Here is a 19,000-nt window from a genome sequence, read left to right as displayed (position 1 = left end):
ACACAATGCAGAATGCAGTTAAGGTGAGATGTGCAGAGCCAAGCAGAGAGGCTGAGTCGTAGCAGAGGACATTTTGTGAGACAGTAGTTTTCATCTCGTTACACTCTCAGCTGGCCTCACACAAAGGGTCAGCCCAGGAGTGACACAGCAGCTGGTGGCTTCGTTTGCCTCTGGAGAGTGGTGGCCCAGCTCTGCAGGGACTGCCTGGCCATGCATTGTGGTTCAGCCCAGGGAAGTGCTGCTGGCTACACTGCCTGAGGTCACCTGGGTGTATGTTATCCCTTGGGTTTTGTTTTCTGCTTTATTCAGTTCTGAATCACTAACCTTTAAAATTTATCTGCCCCGGTCTTTCTAAAGAACTTCTCTTGTATATTTTAGAGTACAAATCAGAGAAAAAAAGCAAGACAACCTAAAAGCTGTGCAGCCTGGCTTCGGGCAGGCAGGAAGGTGTAGGGAGGAACTGTGTTTTCACTTGCCCCAGGTGAAGATTCCTTCCTGCATGTCCTGTTTCCATCAGGAACATCATAGCTCCTGCAGCCATAGCCAAGGGAAAGCCTGTTAGGAACACAGAGATGGAGCCCTGAAATTTAATTTAGAAACTGCATTCCTTCAATCACAGTTTCTTCTCTGCCTCCAGTGACTCGGCAGAGCCTTTTTCCTCTCTCTCTCTGCTCTGTCAGGAGGGGGAGGCAATGTGAACACCATCTGTACTTCCTGCTGGTCTGTGGGAGTCCAGGATCTCGGGCACAGGACTGTGTGCTCTGTCTGCAGGGAGGGTCACCCTTGTATCCCTTCCCTCGCAGAAGGGCCTTTTGCAGGTTGGCTGACGGTGAGAAAGGTGTCTTGAAAGAGTTAATTCTGCATTTTTTGAGAACCTGGTGCACAGAGGCAGTGCCTTCTGAATGAATAACTGTCCTCTCTGCCAGTTTATTGGAACTGTTGAGAAATACAGTTTTTCAAGTGTCCTTACAACCCTGAAACTTTTGCATGTATCTGTTCTAACATCATAAGGAGCAGTCATTATTCAAAATTACCTTCTTGGAAAGAAAGTTTGGGAGGATTTTTGCATTGTGCACTGATGCTAAGAGATGCCAGTTCATCAATGATCTTGCAAGTGAGTGGATTTCAGTCTTGATAGTGCATTCCTGTAAATGCTTGGCAGTAGTGTTATGTCAGCTCTCCAGGGGACAGTTTACAAGGGCATGTGGTGATAGGACAAGGGGGAATGGCTTTAAACTGGCAGAGGGCAGGTTGAGGTTGAATATTAGGAAGAAATTCTTCTCTGTGAGGGTGCTGAGGCACTGGCACAGGTTGCCCAGAGCAGCTCTGGTTGCCCCTTCCCTGGAAGTATTCAAGGCCAGGTTGGATAGGGCTTGGAGCAACCTGGACTAGTGGAAGGTGTCCCTGCCCATGGCAGGGGCTTGGAACAAGATGAGTCCCTTCCAACCCAAACCCATATGTTTCTATGATCCTGTGATTCACATGGTCAGCTGCAGGGTTTGGTCCCTAGTTGCAGGATATTCCTGTATTTTATGACAACAGTTGCTAATGGGAATGCTGCTTTTTTGCATTACTCCTGAACAACCTAGGATGGTCCCATATGCATCAGGGAGCAATGGAATAAATGTGCAGACTACTAACCTACAACTTCTGCAGCACACATGATAAATACTGGAAAACCCCAAAACCATTTCATGACCTATTTAAACCTGTTGTATTTGCTAGTGTTATCAAACTATACTTGCATTTTTAAACACATTTCAGTTTACAAAATCCCCTTTCCCATGTCCCTTGGTAATAAATAAAACACCAGGTGGACTAACCAGCACAGAATGATGTTAAATCTGTTGAATGTGCTAAACTATGACTTGTACTTCACTTGAGATTGATTGCCCAGATTGAAAAAGCACTGCTGATTTTTTTTAATTTTATTTTTTTAAATGAAAACATCTGCATTAAGTAGAGGGGATGTCTGCTCTGTTCTCCTGTCCACTTGCATTTCAGGAAGTATTTGTTTCATGGATGCCTGTAGTTGTGGGCTCAACTAGCCACAAGGGATCTGTCACTGGCAACTTATTAAAAGCTGAACCATCACTCCTGAGAAACAGATTTCCTCACTGTAAAGGTTGCTTTCCCCAGAGTAAAATGTCAGATAAATAAAAGCTGAAATTTTTCTTAAGTGTGTTCTACCTATAAAAGAGAAGTACATAAACCAACTGTCCATAGTAGTGGAGGATGTATGTTTGCTGGCATTTAATATTTTTAAAATTTTCATTTTTCCAAGGCTAACCAGAGCTGACTACCCTCATGATAAGACCATACATAATTCTGATTTACCCAATTTCTGGATTCAGTATATCCAATCTAGTATATATTGGTTTCAATCTCAATTTTGGGGCAAACCATAGGTTTTTTAATATTTCTTGTAGACATAAGACAAGGAAAAATATCGATTGTTTTTTTCCTTTTCTGAGAATTTATTTCAAGCATTTTTTCAAGGCTGCACTTTAATTGTTCATATGGTAAAATCCTAATGCTGATGACAAGAAAGTTAAAATGTACCACATAGACCGAAGTCACCCGTTCCATCTACTTCAAATTCTGTTCTGATCTTCCTTATGCCTTGTATTTTGCATAATGTATTGTCTTCTCCTGCCTAAGAGGGCTTCTCCTGCAGCTATTTGCAGTGCAGCTCTGTAAGCTGGTCATCAGTGGGGGTTTTGAAGAGTGATGTGGATGTGCTCTGTCCCATCAGGAACGCAGCAGATCTGACACAGTGGTGTGAATGGTTTGCACAGGAGACTGAAAAATTTCAGTGTTTGGGTGTGAGAACTCCAGGCTTGATGGTCACTTCTAAAATGTCTGTTTGATTAGGTGATAAATAGGTAAAGTCAGTTTGGGGAGTCTAGAGATTCACTTGCCTAAATCCACTTGCCTAAATATGACATTTTGGAAATTTTTAAATGTGACCACAAGCTCCAGGTGCAGAGCTCGAGAGAAGAAAACCTCACCCCTAAGCTTGAATGAGGTCTGTTATTTGGGGCTTGAAATCTGCTAAGAAAGTCTGGGTGACTATTGCTGTTTCCAGAGATTACTTATCTGCTTACTTACTTAGCTGAGCTCTGCTCAATGCTTTCTAGGCTTGTTATTCTTATATCCTAATAAAGCACCTATGCTGCAGCTCTGCTCTCGTATGGAGAGTAATGAATACCAGCTTTGGCCCTTTTCTGTTTTAATAGACTTACAAGAGTCTCTTTGACAGAAACAAACTTCAAAAAATACCTTGATTTTAAAACAGGCTACGTGGTGTTCTTACTGTCCTTTTGATATAAAACTTGATTAAAATGGGATGTGACATCAGTTGAAAAAGTATGAAAATCAAATTTTCTTTATTGCGTACATGTTTAGGCTAACCTATGCCTACAGTTTATCTTTGTATAATTTATGCTGTCTTTGTGGTGTACCTTAATTTTGAATACATTTGTTGAAGATTTCCTGTAGCATTCATCTGTGATTGTCAAAAGGAACTTTTATTCTGAAAAAAAAAGAGATAGTACTGGTTTTAATTATGAATCTAAATAGCTTCATAACCACTGTGAACTCTGAATTTACATCATTTTTATGATAGCCACACCATTCCAGGTTTATTGATTTTGTCATTTGCTTCATTACATTTAATGCAAACCTTTTGTATGGAATTATTCCGGTGCTGTGCTGGGCATGGAGGGGTCAGCATGTGCAGTCTCTAGCCAAAACAGCATAGCAATATCATTTTAGTGCAGACTCCGTGGATAAAGGGGGTTGTAAATACTGTCCACCAGCAGAACAAAGTTTGCCTTCTCCTCCTGACCTTCCCAGCTGGACGTAGTTACAACTATAGCTTGAGTTGTCTTTTTTTTTAAAACGTTTCTTTCTCTCCCCATGTTTCAGCTCTGCTCTTTGGTCAGTGAAACACATGTCTGTTAGCTAGTGACAGAAAGGGTCTTTGGCAGGAGAGCAGAGTCAGGCAGTGCCTGCTCATTCCCTGGCAGTGCCATGCTTTGCCATGGGTCTGGTTTGGCAGGACCACTTCCGAGCCCGATGGAGATGGTCTGCAGGGAGTGCTGACCTGCTACTCAGAAGCTGTTTTGAACAGCCACTGTACTTTTTGGCTTTCAAGGCAGAGACACTGTGGGTTTCCGGGGTCTCCAGTTGTTTTACCATTTCACTGGGATTAAGATTTGATATTTCATTTTGTAAGTAGGCAACAGCGTTCCTGGATTTGCTATACCTCTTAAGGTGTCCTTGCCCACAGCAGGGAGGTTGAGTTAGATGGTCTTTAAGGTCTCATCCAATCCAAGCCATTCTGATACTATGAATAAAACTCCCTCAGTTCTTAACTAATACTGCATCACTTTTTCTGCATAACACAATTATCATTTTTGATCTAACTTCATTAAAAACAGGGACAAAAGCACTAGTTTCAAAACAGGTAAGTAAATGGATCCTTGTTTTCCCAGAAGGCAATGACTTGGGCTCAAAAATTAATGTCACTAATTGACTGGGGGACTAGATTTCCTGGACCACTCTTCCTTGACCACAAAATAAGATGGATGTTCCTCCCTTCCTAACCCCAGCCCACAACTCAGCTGCAGCTCTCTGTGCAGAGCAGAGTTGGGTATTTAAAATGACAATGACGACAAAGCCTGTGTAGTTTCTTGCCACATTTAGAGCCCAGAAGGGAATGATTATGTTTCTCATGCAGTGATTCAGTCTGTTCCATGGCTTCACTATCCTGCAGTTGGGTGGCTCAGTGAGGTAAAGTGACTGTAGGAAAACGAAACCACCTGCAATTCAGTTAAATCCAAAATTGTTATGCCTGAAAAGGAAAACATTTTTGGATGAAAAGAAGAATTAAACTCTAATGGTATAATTATATTTTACAATCTTTTCATCACAAATTGTTTTATATGAGCATATGCTCACTGTGTTTGCACAGCAAGGGATGTTATACAGTCCTTTTAAACAGCTAAACTGCTGCATAATTTGAAAATTTCCTCAAAAGAAGCTCAGGTCATGTAAATCCTACGTGGATGTTAAGAAGATCCTGTGGAGGATCCTCATTTGTTTTAAAAAAACCAGTGGTGTTTGTGCTTGGATCTGCAACGTTTTCTTCCAATATAAAATAAGGATCTCAGTCTGTGCTAAGCACAGAGGGAATTCTCAGGCACTCAAATATCTGTTATGAGATTAATAGAAATAGTGTAAAGTTGATTACCTAGGTGCAAATCTGAGAATGAGTGTAGTATAATAGCTTTGAGGTAGGCAAGTATAAACCCCCTTTTGTTTAAGAGCAGATGACATGGGGTGAGTGCGAGACGGCAGCAGTGGAAAAGGCTGTGAGATGATGGTCTCATTTGTACAACTGATTTCTGCTACCGAATATCATTTTCCTCCACTTCTTTTTTTCCTACCAAAAGCCTGTGGGATCTAATTTTGCTTTTGTTTACCCTTTGGTAGTCCCATAAATGTCAAAGAAACAAATGAGAGAATTTTATCTTCATGTGGAAGTAACCTCTGCTCCAGTCTTTTGTGGGGGTTTTTTTAAAGCTCTTTTTGGAGTTATTTTTCCAACTCATTGAACAGTAGTACAGTAATACTGTGATAATGTGCCTACACAGCATGTCCGAGGTGCTTTTCACACAAAGAATTCTTCTTCCTTTCTCTTGTTTTACTAGGGAAAATGAGGATTTCTGAATTGTTCCTTTGACGGAACATGAGACTTTCATGAGTGATTGAGATTAATTCAGTATCAATATCATGTCAATCACAAGTTGCCTAGAAGGCAGTCATGACATGTTAATCCTGGAATATAGGATGATGCTTTTCCCAAAAAAAAACCCCAAACTAACCCACCAGACCCTAGATTTTAATTCACTGGAAGAGATAAGCTAATGGGGTATATAAAACTGTGATGTGGTGCACAAGATACCTTAAGGCAAATGGTTTACATTAAGATCCCTGTAAGCAGTTCTTGATGCATTTCCAGGTGCCCAACATAGAGCATCCAGCCTGCTTCTCAGGGCAGCAAAACATGACACTTCCATACACATTAAAAATGGCTCATCATGACAAGGGGTGGAAAATGGAACTTTCTGGTGTGAAAATTAGCCTTAGAAATTAAATTGATTTTTACCCCCTTTTTTTATTCTTCCTTCTACTTTCTCCTGTGACCCCTCCGTAGCACTGTGTGTGTTTCACCCTTGAACCTGCTTTTGGTTTTAATTTATATGCTTAAGAGCAGGTCATATAAAGCAACAGCTATTGATTAGGTCCTGCTTTTTAACCCAGTCATACAGGGAAGATGTCTGCTGCAAGGGCGTCAAGTGGTTTGCCCAGAATGATTCACTGAGTAAGGGGTGTTCACAATTTTCTGAACCAAAAGCCCCACTAAATAGTGGGGGGTTGTTGTTGGGGGTGGATTGTTTTGTTTGGTTTCTAGCTCTCTGCCTTGAGTTCTTGTTGCTTTTCAGAGATGTGGTGCTCCCCCTTCTCGAGGAGCAGCTGAAAGCACAATTAAGGGTTAATGTGCAGGGGGGGAGGGAGGGAGCAGTAAGCCTTTCACAACAAGTTAGGCAATAAGCAGCATTCTCAGGAGAGTGACTGAGAAGGATGGGAGAAATATCCTGTGAAGCCAGTTGTGCAGGTATCCTCTTTACCTACTTCCAAAAAAATTGTTGCTTTGATTGCAAGAAAGAGAACTTTGGGGCAGGGCTTTTCCCTGGCCATTTTATTTCAGCGCTGTCACATCTCAGTATGAATTAGATGTCTGAGGTTTTGTTTAACGGGTCACATAAGGTAACTGGTGTGCTCTTGTGATCCAAACTTGCTGCCTAATCCTACTAGGGAGTACAAGTTTTCTCGCACATGACTGCCTTTTTGTCATGGCAATCCTGGCAGGGGAAGCAGATGTCTCTGCTATGAATGTACTTATGGACTAACGTCAGGAAAAAAATACCCATAAAAATATATCACCTAGCAAGAAAATTTCAAAGTCATGTGGATTAAGTTAATTTTTAAGATACTTTGCTAATGGCTTCAATTTTGTGAGGCTCATAGAATCATTATTCAGTGGACAGTAAGTAAATGTGAAGGAGCAGTTCAGACATGTAAGCATTTATATTTAAGAAACCACAATGTCTAAGATGACCTGAAGGTTCATGTTAATAATTTCAAAACGAAATATTTTTCTTCAAAAAAATAATTATAAAGTAGCAATTTGTCGAGAAAGATACTGGAGTCTGTAACTTCTAGGACATTCTGTATATAAACCTGCCTTTGCAATATTTCCTGTTAATGTCAGGTGTAAGGTGCAACAATTGTTTAATAATGCTAACCATATTTCTAATAGTAAACCATCTTCTATCTATATCTATTTTTTCTTTTTAAATTGGGCATGCTGTTATTTCATGATGCTGTTTTTACCAGTTTTAAATGGAATCATTCTTTCACATTTCCGTTCATTACAAGTCCTGCATTTGTAGATAAGTGCAGACTTTTAAGTTACTCAGGTCTCCTGCGAAATGAAATCAAACCTTTTGGAGGTGACCTAGCATCCTGTTTTTGCAGTGTGTGTTATCTTGGAGATTATGGTTGTCCCATGAGACTTGGATTTCTGAACTGTGAAGGTTCAGATCCAGAGTCAAGTTGTCCAGCAGTTAATCTGTCCAAGCGATTAACGATCTAGAAGGAAAACTGAAAGACAGGCTTCAGCACCTGTTAGCCTGCTTTTCAGTTCTCCCCAGTAATTAAGCTTATGTGATGATATTGGGTACCAGTAGGGTTTTTGATGATATTTCTTCTTTCAAGCACTGCAGTTCAGTCAGCACCAGTGCTGTTATATGTGTTTTACCTTTATCAACATACTTTGGAGGAAATAGTAACATCATCAATAGCTATTGACGGACTTTTGATATAACTCTCTCTGTTCTATGTTTTAGGTTGGTATTTTACATGTCTCAAGGCCAGGGAAGCATATTTCAGTTTGGACATGATGTAGGCTAGTAGAACTGGAAGTGACACATTTGGGTCCTGAAATTTTGTAAAAGCTCAGGTCGCTGCTGGCAGCTGTGCATCTGTGGGGTGCAGGGATAAATATATTGAAGGGTGAGGGACTCAAATGCTGCAACCATCACATAAATGCCAAAAATAGATGGATGTCATTTGCTTTTATGAATTAAAAGAAATAGACTTATGGTTTCATGTAGGTGGAAAGGAACTCCCTGGTGAATACGTGCAAGAGTTATCACATATGTTCTGTGTGCTGTTCCTGTAGGATATATGGTAGTGCCACGTTGATTTGGTAAAACATTGTTCAGAAAGTTGAAGATCTGCTAACAAAAACTGAATGAAGGGATCCAAACATATTGGGTACTTATGGTTCATATGGGTGTTCAAATGGGAACATTTGTTCCAAAATGCTTGTAAACATAAATCTGCAGGATGGATTGCTGTCCTTACCCTGGGTGAGAAACATTTCACAGATGACATGAGTCTGACTGGCTTGAAAACAGTAAAGCAAAATGGCTTTTTTTTGTCAACTGCAAATCAGTTTGGCTTTTCATTCCATAGCATTTTTCAAAGTATTTAACATTTGATGTAATTGCTAGGTGCCCAGATAACCAAGAACAACATTATTTTTTTAACCATTTAACCTATCAAGTAATTTATTTATTTTTGGTTCCTACAGTCTTTTCTGAATTTTCTTTTGATTTACTTTTCTTAAAGGTTTCTTTTTTTATATCTAGAAGCTAGTTGTTTCAAAACACCTTTTGTTCTGGTTAGTTCTTGTTAAGTTTTTTGAGCTTTCATTTGGTATTTGCAGATGTTTCATTGACAGCATAGGTGAGTTTTGGAATTGTTCTAGACCTGGTGTAGACTTGGGCAAAGGAGTGTGGTGACAGAGGCGAACACAGGTCACAGGGGCATAGTTGGTGTGACATATTCAGAAATATGTCATAAGATGATTAATTTGGATATGAACAATTACTAGAGGAAGAAAAATAAGTCTTCAAGTTCATGTCTGGCTGCCCAACAAACACTTCATGTCTGTGAGTGGACTTCAGTAATGGTGATAGTGAGAAGTCAGCTGTAGGCTGGCCTGCTCATCACTCTTGCATGAGGCTCTGAATGCACACAGAAATGAGGCTTCATCCCCCATGGACCTCACTGTATGGCACACAGGACAAGACAACACTCGCACGTGTGAAATCAAAGATTGTAAGCTTGGAAAAGGCTGTTTGGTGACAGTTCAGCAGCTGAAGCTGAGTTGTACAAGTGTATGGCCCAGAGCATCCTCCAGTTGAAGGTTTGCACTTCTGCACCTGCTCACAGTTTTCCCCACTGCCCTACAGAAATGATTGCCTGATGTTTTGGGGTCTCCGTGACAAAGGTGCTTTAATTTCAGTAGTCCCCTAGCTTGCGGGTAAGGCAGTGACCCAACATCCTCCCAGTCCTGAGGCCACTCTGTCAGTCACTGCTTTTTCACTGAAGGATCTCCAATCCAGAAATGCTGGTTTCTCATTTTTGCAGTCTGGGTGTTTGCTGAAGATACCCCAGTTTGTCACAGTAACAAAATAGCAGATTGTAGTGCATATTTGAACCCTTTTCCAGTCTCCTTAGTCTAACAGGAGTGTTATTTGCTTACTCATGTATAAGTACATGTATGTGCAACTACCCACGTTACATATATAAGCACACAGAGCACCCAGAGAAGTGCAGAGTATTATTTTTATGAACCTAGTATGAATATAAATGAATATATAAAAGCACACAGCAAGAACTCACCCTTTCATTAACATTTTTGTAGCATAAGCAGATAAAGCTGAAATCCAAAGCACATACTATGTTAACTTATTTGTTGGAAATTGTGTAGGAGAACAAGCAAATTTGGGGCAATGAGGTATAGAGTCAGAGTATTAGAAATAATTCCAGTGGGAATTTGGATGGGGAACTTGAATTCATTGCCTTGAGTGGTGAGAATGGAGTTTGATGTAAAGGCCTTAAAAGCTCAGAAGGTTCAGGCTGAATTCTAATGTCTTTCTCCCGCCCTTAGCACCGACTCATCTAAACTCACCCATATGCTTATTTAGTATTGATTCCTAGTCAGCCACAGATCTGACTTGCGAAATGAGATGTGATGCTAAGAAATTACAAATGTAAAGATTTGAAATCAGAGCTTTGAGGTGTTACATATGCATTGAAGCAACCCCTAGAAAACAAATTTCCATGTTTTTATAGTATCCCTTGCTAGCCTTGTTTTATATCAGTAAGAGGGCAACAGCACAGGAGCATAGTTATGATGTACTTGGGTCTGTTGCTCTTAGCTGGCCTGAGAAACCATCTGCTTGCAAAGCAGAGAAACGGAGTGAGGAGAAGGAATTTGGAGCTGTATGCCATTTAGGAGCATTTGTGTGTTAAAAACAAAACCTCTGACATTGATAACACCCAACACGTAATCTGTGAACAGCACAAAGGTGTAACTAAGCCAAATGGCTCTTTGTCTTAAAGTAATTAAAACAGTTATTTTTTGTTGGTTATATTTCAGTGGCCAATTTTACAGCAGAAATTACTAGGATGAGATAAATTCCATGTCTCAAAAGCAAATTGCTGTTTGCCTGATCAGCATAAAAAGGAGTAAAATGAAACAAAAAACGTGGAAGTACACCCCTCCACCCCCACCCTTCATCATCTGGGGTGCCACTTGCTTGTCGTAAAATTGGAGCCCACAGCTGTGTAAGGATGAAATGACCTGCTCTGGAATCCCTTAGAAAAGCTTCTGAACCTGTGCTAAGCATGGCCAGTACTGGAAACCCTTATCAAAGTGATTTAAAACTAATGCAGCCTCTTGGCATATGTAGTGTTCATTGACTATGCTCTGGTGGCTGTGGGATTTAGTTATTATTTTGACATTTCTTAAATGTTACAGAACTGAATAGAACCATGTTAAAAAAACATAATATCCCCCAATCCAGAATGGGGCACGGAGATATTCAGACCTGTGTTTCCTTCTCCAGCTTTAACTGGGCATCTTTGGTTTTTCAAAAGTCTGATAAACCAGAATCCAGGTGAAAAATTATTGTTGTGTTATACTAAGAAACCACTGTTCATGAGTGCAAGCTGTTAATTGTTTGGATATTCATTCACAAGTTTTTAATATTAATTTTTTTATTAACAAAGAAAAAGTTACCAAACCACAACAGTCTACTGGTTTGCCCAAATTTACCAGCCATACTGTGAGGCTGATACTCTGCTGTGACTTTACTCTCCACATTTACTGGTTTGGTATTATTTCCTCCTGATTTTTGTCATAAGAGCTAGAAAAACATATCTCAAGTCATTGTATACTGTGGATGATAGAATTAATGTAATGTAATATGGGATTTCAGAGGGGACAGATGTCTGGAGATCGAATGTCAAGATTCCTTTTTGCTCTGTCATCTCCCTAACCATGCAGAACAGGCACTTCTGGAGCCTGGCCCTCGGGCACGTTTACCTTCGCTGTGCTGCTGAGGACTGTTGCATTTGCTCTCTGCCACAGCCTCTGTGCCCCATGTCATTGTCATGTTTGCTCATCAAGTCAAGGCCTCTCACAGGCAGAAGAGCCCTAATTTTCCTCTCAAACCTGAATTTTGTACATTATTAATAATAAAAATGCGTAAAGAGTGAAACACCAGAATTATTACTGAGCGCCACTGATCAATAACCATCCTACAGGAACCAGCAGAGCACTAACCCTGCCTTGTTGCATCATGCCAGAGAGTTTCTCGCAGCCCTCTGGCCTACCGAGCCCATTTTAGAAATGCTGGTTTCTCTGAACAAGTTTTGTCTGTCTTTTCCAACTGACAACTTGTTAATAGTAAGGGATGAAGCATCCTGTGTCTTTCTTTTTTAAGTTCTGGTTCTGTAATGAGTTTGTTAAATCATGGAACATACGCGTAGAATCATTTTCAAGGAAGAAACCCAAGTCGCAGTTGATGCTGCCGTATTGATCGGCTGTAACAGCTCGTCTGTGGGGGCTTATTTGTTTTGCCTTCCAAATGAGCATGACTTATGTGCTGTTAGCTCCATGTAAGCGATACCATGGTGGTGCATGATCCTGTGTAACCACTGGCCTTGCTTGCAGTACACATCTTGCCGCGTGCCTCGGGCAGCAGGGCCGTCGGGTGAGGGTCAGCAGTGCTGCTGTCCTTGAGGAAGGATGGGGCACAGACAGCCTGAGCCCTGCAGAACTGCTGTGCTTCTCTCTCTCTTTCCCCCCAGGCAGACTGCTCAAGGTGTGATGGAAGCAATGGCCACAAATGTGTAAACAGGTCAAACATCACTGCAGTGCCTTAGTGATCCTATTCCACCTGCAGCAGCTGGGTGTACGGAACCACCTGCGCCTCCTCCAACTCATGCTCTTTGTACATTACAAATTTCTATGACTTATTTAGATTAAATATCCACATTTTTTTTCTATATAAGTGCTTTGGTTTCAGATTTTCCCGTGTCATAGTAATGTCCCGAATGATATGGTTTCCTATTAATATTCCTAGTGATATTATCTAGTATGATTTCCTATTAATAAGCTAAATTATTAGTAACATTTAACATTTTGGAAGTAGAAGTTTTCTTTGTGTGCAGTATTTCATACTTGTCAACTGAAAATAGCAATAAATAAAAATTTAAGTGCAAAGCCAAAAATCTAAAAAACACCGTAATAAATAACTTTCATATTCTCAAACACCCATTTTGTCTTCCTCATTTCTTCCCCTTTTCCCCTTTGGGGCTATGGCAGAGGAGAACAACAGATGGTTATCAGTCAAGAGTAACTAGGGAAACCGCAAAACCTGCCCCAATTGCTATGGAGACAGCAATTTCTGTGCTTGGTATGCACTATTTGTTACATCAGCAACCAGAGAGAGTTAAAAAAAAAGAAAAAAAATTGTTCTAAAGCACCTGATATTGAAAGGAAATAGTGGGTTTGTGTGTGTTTGTCCTTGTGGGAAGTGGCAGGAGAAGTCTCCATGTTCATTTGCCACTCAAGATTTGCTTTAAGCTAATATGCTGGCTCTGTTTTGGCAGCAACATTTTGATTTGTGAGTTTATGTAATAGAAATACACAGAGTAAATACTTAATACTTTTGAATAGTCTGCAGAGTAATTATTTATAAGCAACTCTTCCCCTTCAAATCAGATATCTCTCCCTCCTTAAATTTAACAACCTGACAACATAGGTTGGGTATGAAAACTGAATACAGAGAATATGTGCAGCTGTTTCTGCACAAAGCCTCAACCATGGCTTTTGCCAAAACCACATCTTTGGGAAGCAAAAAGAAGGGGATTTTAGAGCACTTAGAAAAATCTCAGAGGGAGATTTCAGCTTGATCACAGCAGCCATATCAATTCTTTAGGTTTTTTAATACAAGCAAGCTCTTGCAGAATTATTTTCATGAAGCATCAATAAAGAGAAAAAATAAATGTGAAAAAATGCAGTAACTGCCTCTTTGAGAGAACTTTGTCTTATTTCAATTTAATTGAATTTAGTATTACTTCAAAGCATCATCTTTTCCCATTTATTGGGGTTTCCTTATCAATTAATTTGAGGATAAGGACTTTAGTTTGGTATGTGAGAAATTTGGCATGGGTGTGTTGGTGTCACTTTCTTTTGAAATTTTAACATTCTCAAAGTTATGTAAGGACAAGAAACGTTAGAGAGTGTCTCTCTAATTCTTGCAAGTTATTGACGAGCTTAAGTACTAGAGTGTAAACTTTACAGGAAAGGGATGGCATAGACCCAGCAGTCTGTATTAGAAATGAAATGGAAAAGGTTTGGGAAAAATGTTGTCCAAACTGAAGTTCTTTTGGTGATATAATTAGCAAAATATTTTTTTCCTAACAAAGATTCTATAATACTTTGCAGTGAATTTACCTTCCTGTGAAATAGCTATTGAAAATTCTTTTAAACACTTTAGTGATACAATGCCTTTAATATGGATACTCCTGGTTAAATATGCAAGTCTTTTATTAATGAGGAAATGGCTCTTGCCTAATTTTGGATCTACAAGGGTAGATATGATCTATAACAGTAGTACAGTAATTTTGAATCTGTGACAGCAGAACCTTCTTAAATATGCAAATATTATAGCACTGCTTTTTTATGCTAAACATATGAAATATGAGAAACAAAGAAATCTGCACAGTATTCATTACAGTGCTTCTTAATGGAGGTTTTTATTTAAATATTTAACTAGATTTTGGGCAAAATACAGAAAGAGGTTATAGTAATTTAACTACTGTCACAGTATAATTAAAAAACAGATTAGCACTTGAGCTCTGCAGTGGCCTTGGTAGTGTTTGTAAATGGAAAAAAAATCTCTCACTGAATAAAGTGCAAAACACTGCTTAGACAGTTCATTATTGTGAAATGTTGGTGCTTGAAGGATATCTGTGAATTTGAGTGTAGATAATTGCAGAGGAAATACTGAAAGATCTTACATAGGCACCAGGTTAGCTGGTGAACTATGGAGAAATCTTAGTAGCAATATAAATGTAGGGCTTTAAATATTAACTGATTTTTAATGTTAATAAAAGATTAGATTATTTCAGTTTTGGAAAAATTCACCCTGCATGAATTCAATTCTTTAATATTTTAGAATAGTTTTGCTTTTTTAAAAAAAATCTTAAAACTAGTAGCATGATAAAAATTGTATCAGCTTTGTTGTTGAGGATTTTTATCTTTCAAGTGCTTTCAAAAATTAAATATTCCTTATTGTTGTGAGCAAAACCTTCAAGGCTCAGTATTTAGAGGATTATTTCAAATGGCAAAAGAATATCAACATTCTAAAATCCTATTCCTACCAGACGTTATTTGAAATTTAGCTCTTGTATATGATAGATAATGTACAAGTCTAAATGGATAAGTTGGAGTTATATTCTGTCAGGGAAATGGTGTATTAAACATTTAATGTGGTGCATTGGCCAAGCCATAGACTCTCCCATGACATAAATCCATTAGGATGCAACATTATTTCTTAGAAAGGTGATTTGTGTCTCGGGGGTTTTTTTTAAAACATCAATTTTAAAGTTTGACAGTGATCAATCAGTTGCCTATAATTCAGTCACATAATTTTCCTGCATTTTAATAAAAACTGAGAGTAGGTATTGAGCCCTGGTTAGAGAAAGACTATAATAATGCCTATGGCTCTACCATATGAAATATGTCTTTTCCTCCAAATAGTTTTATAAATTCTTGCATTGTTTATAAGCATTTGTCTGTGCCACACTCCACCTCAATCCCATTTGCCCATTCAATATTTTCCTTGCTTGAGTGCTTTGCTCCATTCTCTGAGGTCTTCTGGTATTGCTCTTTGTTATCTGTTAGCATTGTCTGGTTGCTAATTGCCTGTCATGGAGATCTGGGATCCCTGGAGCCTCTTAGGTGAGGTCAGGGGAGATAATTCAATCACAGGGGAGCTGCTGGGTTTCCCAGGCTGGGATCTCAGCTCGCTGACGCTGGAGCAAGGACCTGTTGCTACAACGTCACTGAGCCCAAGTCCAGTACTTTGTGCCTCATGTGTGAGATTCAGCATTCAATCCAAACGCATTGACCCAAATACAAGTCAGATATCTGTGTAACTTAGCAAAACGTGAAAGTTCAAAGTTTGGTGGTGTTCATTTGTTCATGCCTTAGCTTGTAGCTGTTATAATGTGCTGCTGTATGGCTGTTTCACACAGCTTAGGTACTGTGGTTTCATTCATCCTTCAGCCTCTGTTAAATATAGTACTCACTTTTTCTTTCTGAGAATACTTTCTTCTTCAGAGGCAGTCAAATAACGTGGTAGTTTTAGATAAAGTCTGAGCTTAGTACTGTATGCCTTCAAAAGGCAGGAGGAAATGGAGATATGAAAAGTGATTTTGTCCTTTTTAAAATTGTGTCTTAAATCTGAGTTTGTGTTGTCTGACCTTTTGTTACCAGTACATTGCACCACTACATGCTTAACATCCTGTTTGTGATCTTGAGGAAAAGATTTTCTAGAAAGGCTATGAGCTCTGACAAATAGAGATGGCATTTAAATCTGAATCAAGGCTTCTGCTGCCCAAGACCATTCTTTAAATTTACCTGTGAGGCTGGAGCAGCTGATCTCTGTCTCAGGTAGTTGACCTGTGCTCTGCATGTGAGTTCTCTGTTCAGAAGGCATTGATGGAGAAACGGGAGCAGTGTCACATGTTCCTCAGGGAAATGTATGTGCCACCTGTTCTGGGTTTTCCTTTTCTTAAAAAAAGTTGAATTTTTACTTTCTCTGCATATGGTTAGTTTTATTTAGGTAGGATGTTCTTCTCAACTAGTGTCAGGAATGTCTGGCCCATTAAAGAGCTGCATTCACAGCTTACCCCCACTGAGTATGTGATCTGGCTGCTAGCCAACATCACAGGGGGTTTATTTTGTCTTCACAGGTATAGAAGTATGTGCTGAACACCTGTCTTTGCTTTTCTGTAAGACTTGGCCTAAAGTCTTCCCAAAACTTTAAACTTATGCATTGTCTTGGCAGGAAGATGTAGTTTAGTTTTATAACTCTTAAATCTTTAGTCTCAACTGAACCACTCACCAGGGTGCTGTACACATGCAAAGAAATAGGATTTCCATCTTTACACACAGAGAAATAAATGGGGAGGTGGAGGGTCTTAAAACCAGCCGTGCCTGATGTTAAGACAACTAACAGTTCAGTTGCTTTTGAGAAGAAAATCTCATGCTTAGAGTAAATGCAGATGTGACTTTGTTGGAGTGATAGATATCAGGAGGCATGAGCTCTGTGACAAAGGAGCATTAAATACATGGATGTCTCCCAGAGACTGTGCAGATTTAGTTCATGGGTCACAGAGTCAGGATGTACCACTAATGAATATTTTCCTTATTTACTGACCATCCTGCTGAGTGTGTGTCTTCTGAGCATCTACAGGTTTCCCCTGCAGTGGTCCTGTGCATCGATCACACAGACTAAACCTGCTTGTTAGCACTAGCATGACTGGACCTATGGAAATATGATTAAGATTGTCGTTATGGTTTTTCAACAGAAATCAATCTGGGAGAGTAACGTTTTTAAAAAAAACCAATACCCACATAGGAAGCCCTTTAATCAGAAAGCTTTGTGACTAGCACACTGGGCTTATTTGCTTATTTTAGTGTATTTGGCAGAAAAATCAATATTATAGTATAACTCAAATAAAAATAGGCAATATATAGTGCTTCCCGTAGAAGGAGAGGGAGAGATGATTATCAAGTTGAGCCTTCTCTCTCTTCGTCATGCTAGCATGTGCCAACTTATGCTTAATAAAGCCAAGTGTAAAGTACTTAGTCATGCAAACAGCATGATATTTAACTCACTAGAAGTTTGTTCCTCCTGAAAAATGCACCATCCTTTCTGTTCGAGCAACAAATTTTTAATAACCCGCACAATTAAATAGGGATATCAGAAGAAACCACTCAGCAGCCAGTGGTCCTCCCAGCAGTCAAAAATACTGAGGTTTTAACATCTTTGCTAGGTGGTCAGAGAAACAGAGAGAACATAAATATGTATGTATGCATTTCCTTACATATGTATCTATACTATGCATGAACTCTTACAGAAAAATCCCTTTGGGATGACTGTACATCCCAGCGTCTGTCAATATAGGACACATCGCTGAAGTTTCGCCAAATTCACAAAGTTCTCCAAAGTTATGAGAGCTATAAGAAACCTTAACTGAGCTTTATGCTTCCTAAGGATTTTAGTAGACCTTAGAGTGTGTATGGGTTTTCCTGTACTTTAAGTCGTAAAACCCATGATGTTCATTGACACCAGACTACATAGTCAAGATGTTCAATGTGAGTAGATCAAGCTCTAAAGGGGTTCATAAAGATTGGTTTTCTGTGTCTGTGCTTTATTGTTGTATAATAAGAAATTTGTGACAAATGTGTATTTAGGCCAAAAATTCGATACAGCAAATAATTGGAATGAAGTTGGTGAAACTGTAGAACTATAGTATACTCAGGTGTAATATATTTGCTATATTTGCACATCTATTTAGTGTATTTTTAATAGAAACCAGAAACTGCAATGCAGTCTTTGTATCTGTGTTCATAATACTTTACATACACAGTACAAAAGGTCTCTGCCTCACCAGATCTAAAGTTTGTGCTGTGCAAAGAGCAGCATCATATAGAGTCAGGAGCTTGCATCTATCTTTTCATGAAATGCAGATATGTTACTTACACGTGGCTAGATATGTAATTTTATTTCTCTAAGTGTAAAATTTCAGGGATCAGATGTCAGAAGATGTAATCACTGAATTTTAAATGACAGCTTTAATTTTTGAAGCAAAAGAGACAGATGTAGCTGCACTGCTGTATCCACATATATTGCAAAATACATTTAAATCATGCGTATACAGGGAGACAAATGAGAGAACTCTGCCATCCAAATATTAAATTACACGTTTTGAATCAAAATAGTGTTTTAAGTGTATGTGTGTATAATGCTTTTTGTCACTGGATTGCTCTCCCTGATGCAGTTAGACAGAGTCTGTATTTAGTCAGAAATCTTTCAATAGAACGGGCTACCAGATGGGACCAGTAACAATGCAGAGAGGCATCGAACCACCACAGACATTTGGTGCTTAGAATAATAAAAAGACTATAAAATTAGATTAGTTGAGTCTAATTTGGAATTGGTATATTCCCTATGCACTCTCACAGCTCTTGGGTAGATAAAGCCTGGAGATTTAGTACTGTCAGGACAGAGGACTCAACTTCCAGTAAAAGAAAAAACGGCATTCTGGGAGGTCACGGAGGGCAGCACAGTGACCTCCAATGATTTACAGGCCTTTAGCTTAATGAAATTGTTTCAGTGACATGACGGTAAAAGCTCATAATGGATTGGATGCCCTAATGTAATGAAATTACTCCCTTCCGCCTTAAAAAAAAAAAAAAAAAAAAAGGCCA

At 39.2% G+C, this 19,000-nt stretch overlaps 1 protein-coding gene across 1 annotated transcript in view; it reads left to right on the top strand.

Annotated features, from left to right (window-relative positions):
• SLIT3 (slit homolog 3 (Drosophila)) overlaps positions 1 to 19,000 on the top strand; it is a gene marked incomplete at both ends in the record, with an annotated part of 216,259 nt that overhangs the window by 6,581 nt on the left and 190,678 nt on the right. The window lies entirely within an intron of this gene.

The sequence above is a fragment of the Acanthisitta chloris genome, unplaced genomic scaffold (assembly GCF_000695815.1).
Source record: "Acanthisitta chloris isolate BGI_N310 unplaced genomic scaffold, ASM69581v1 scaffold375, whole genome shotgun sequence".
Taxonomy (NCBI): domain Eukaryota; kingdom Metazoa; phylum Chordata; class Aves; order Passeriformes; family Acanthisittidae; genus Acanthisitta; species Acanthisitta chloris.
Note: the sequence above shows the minus strand (reverse complement) of the source record. Positions and strands in the feature narration are given on the sequence as shown.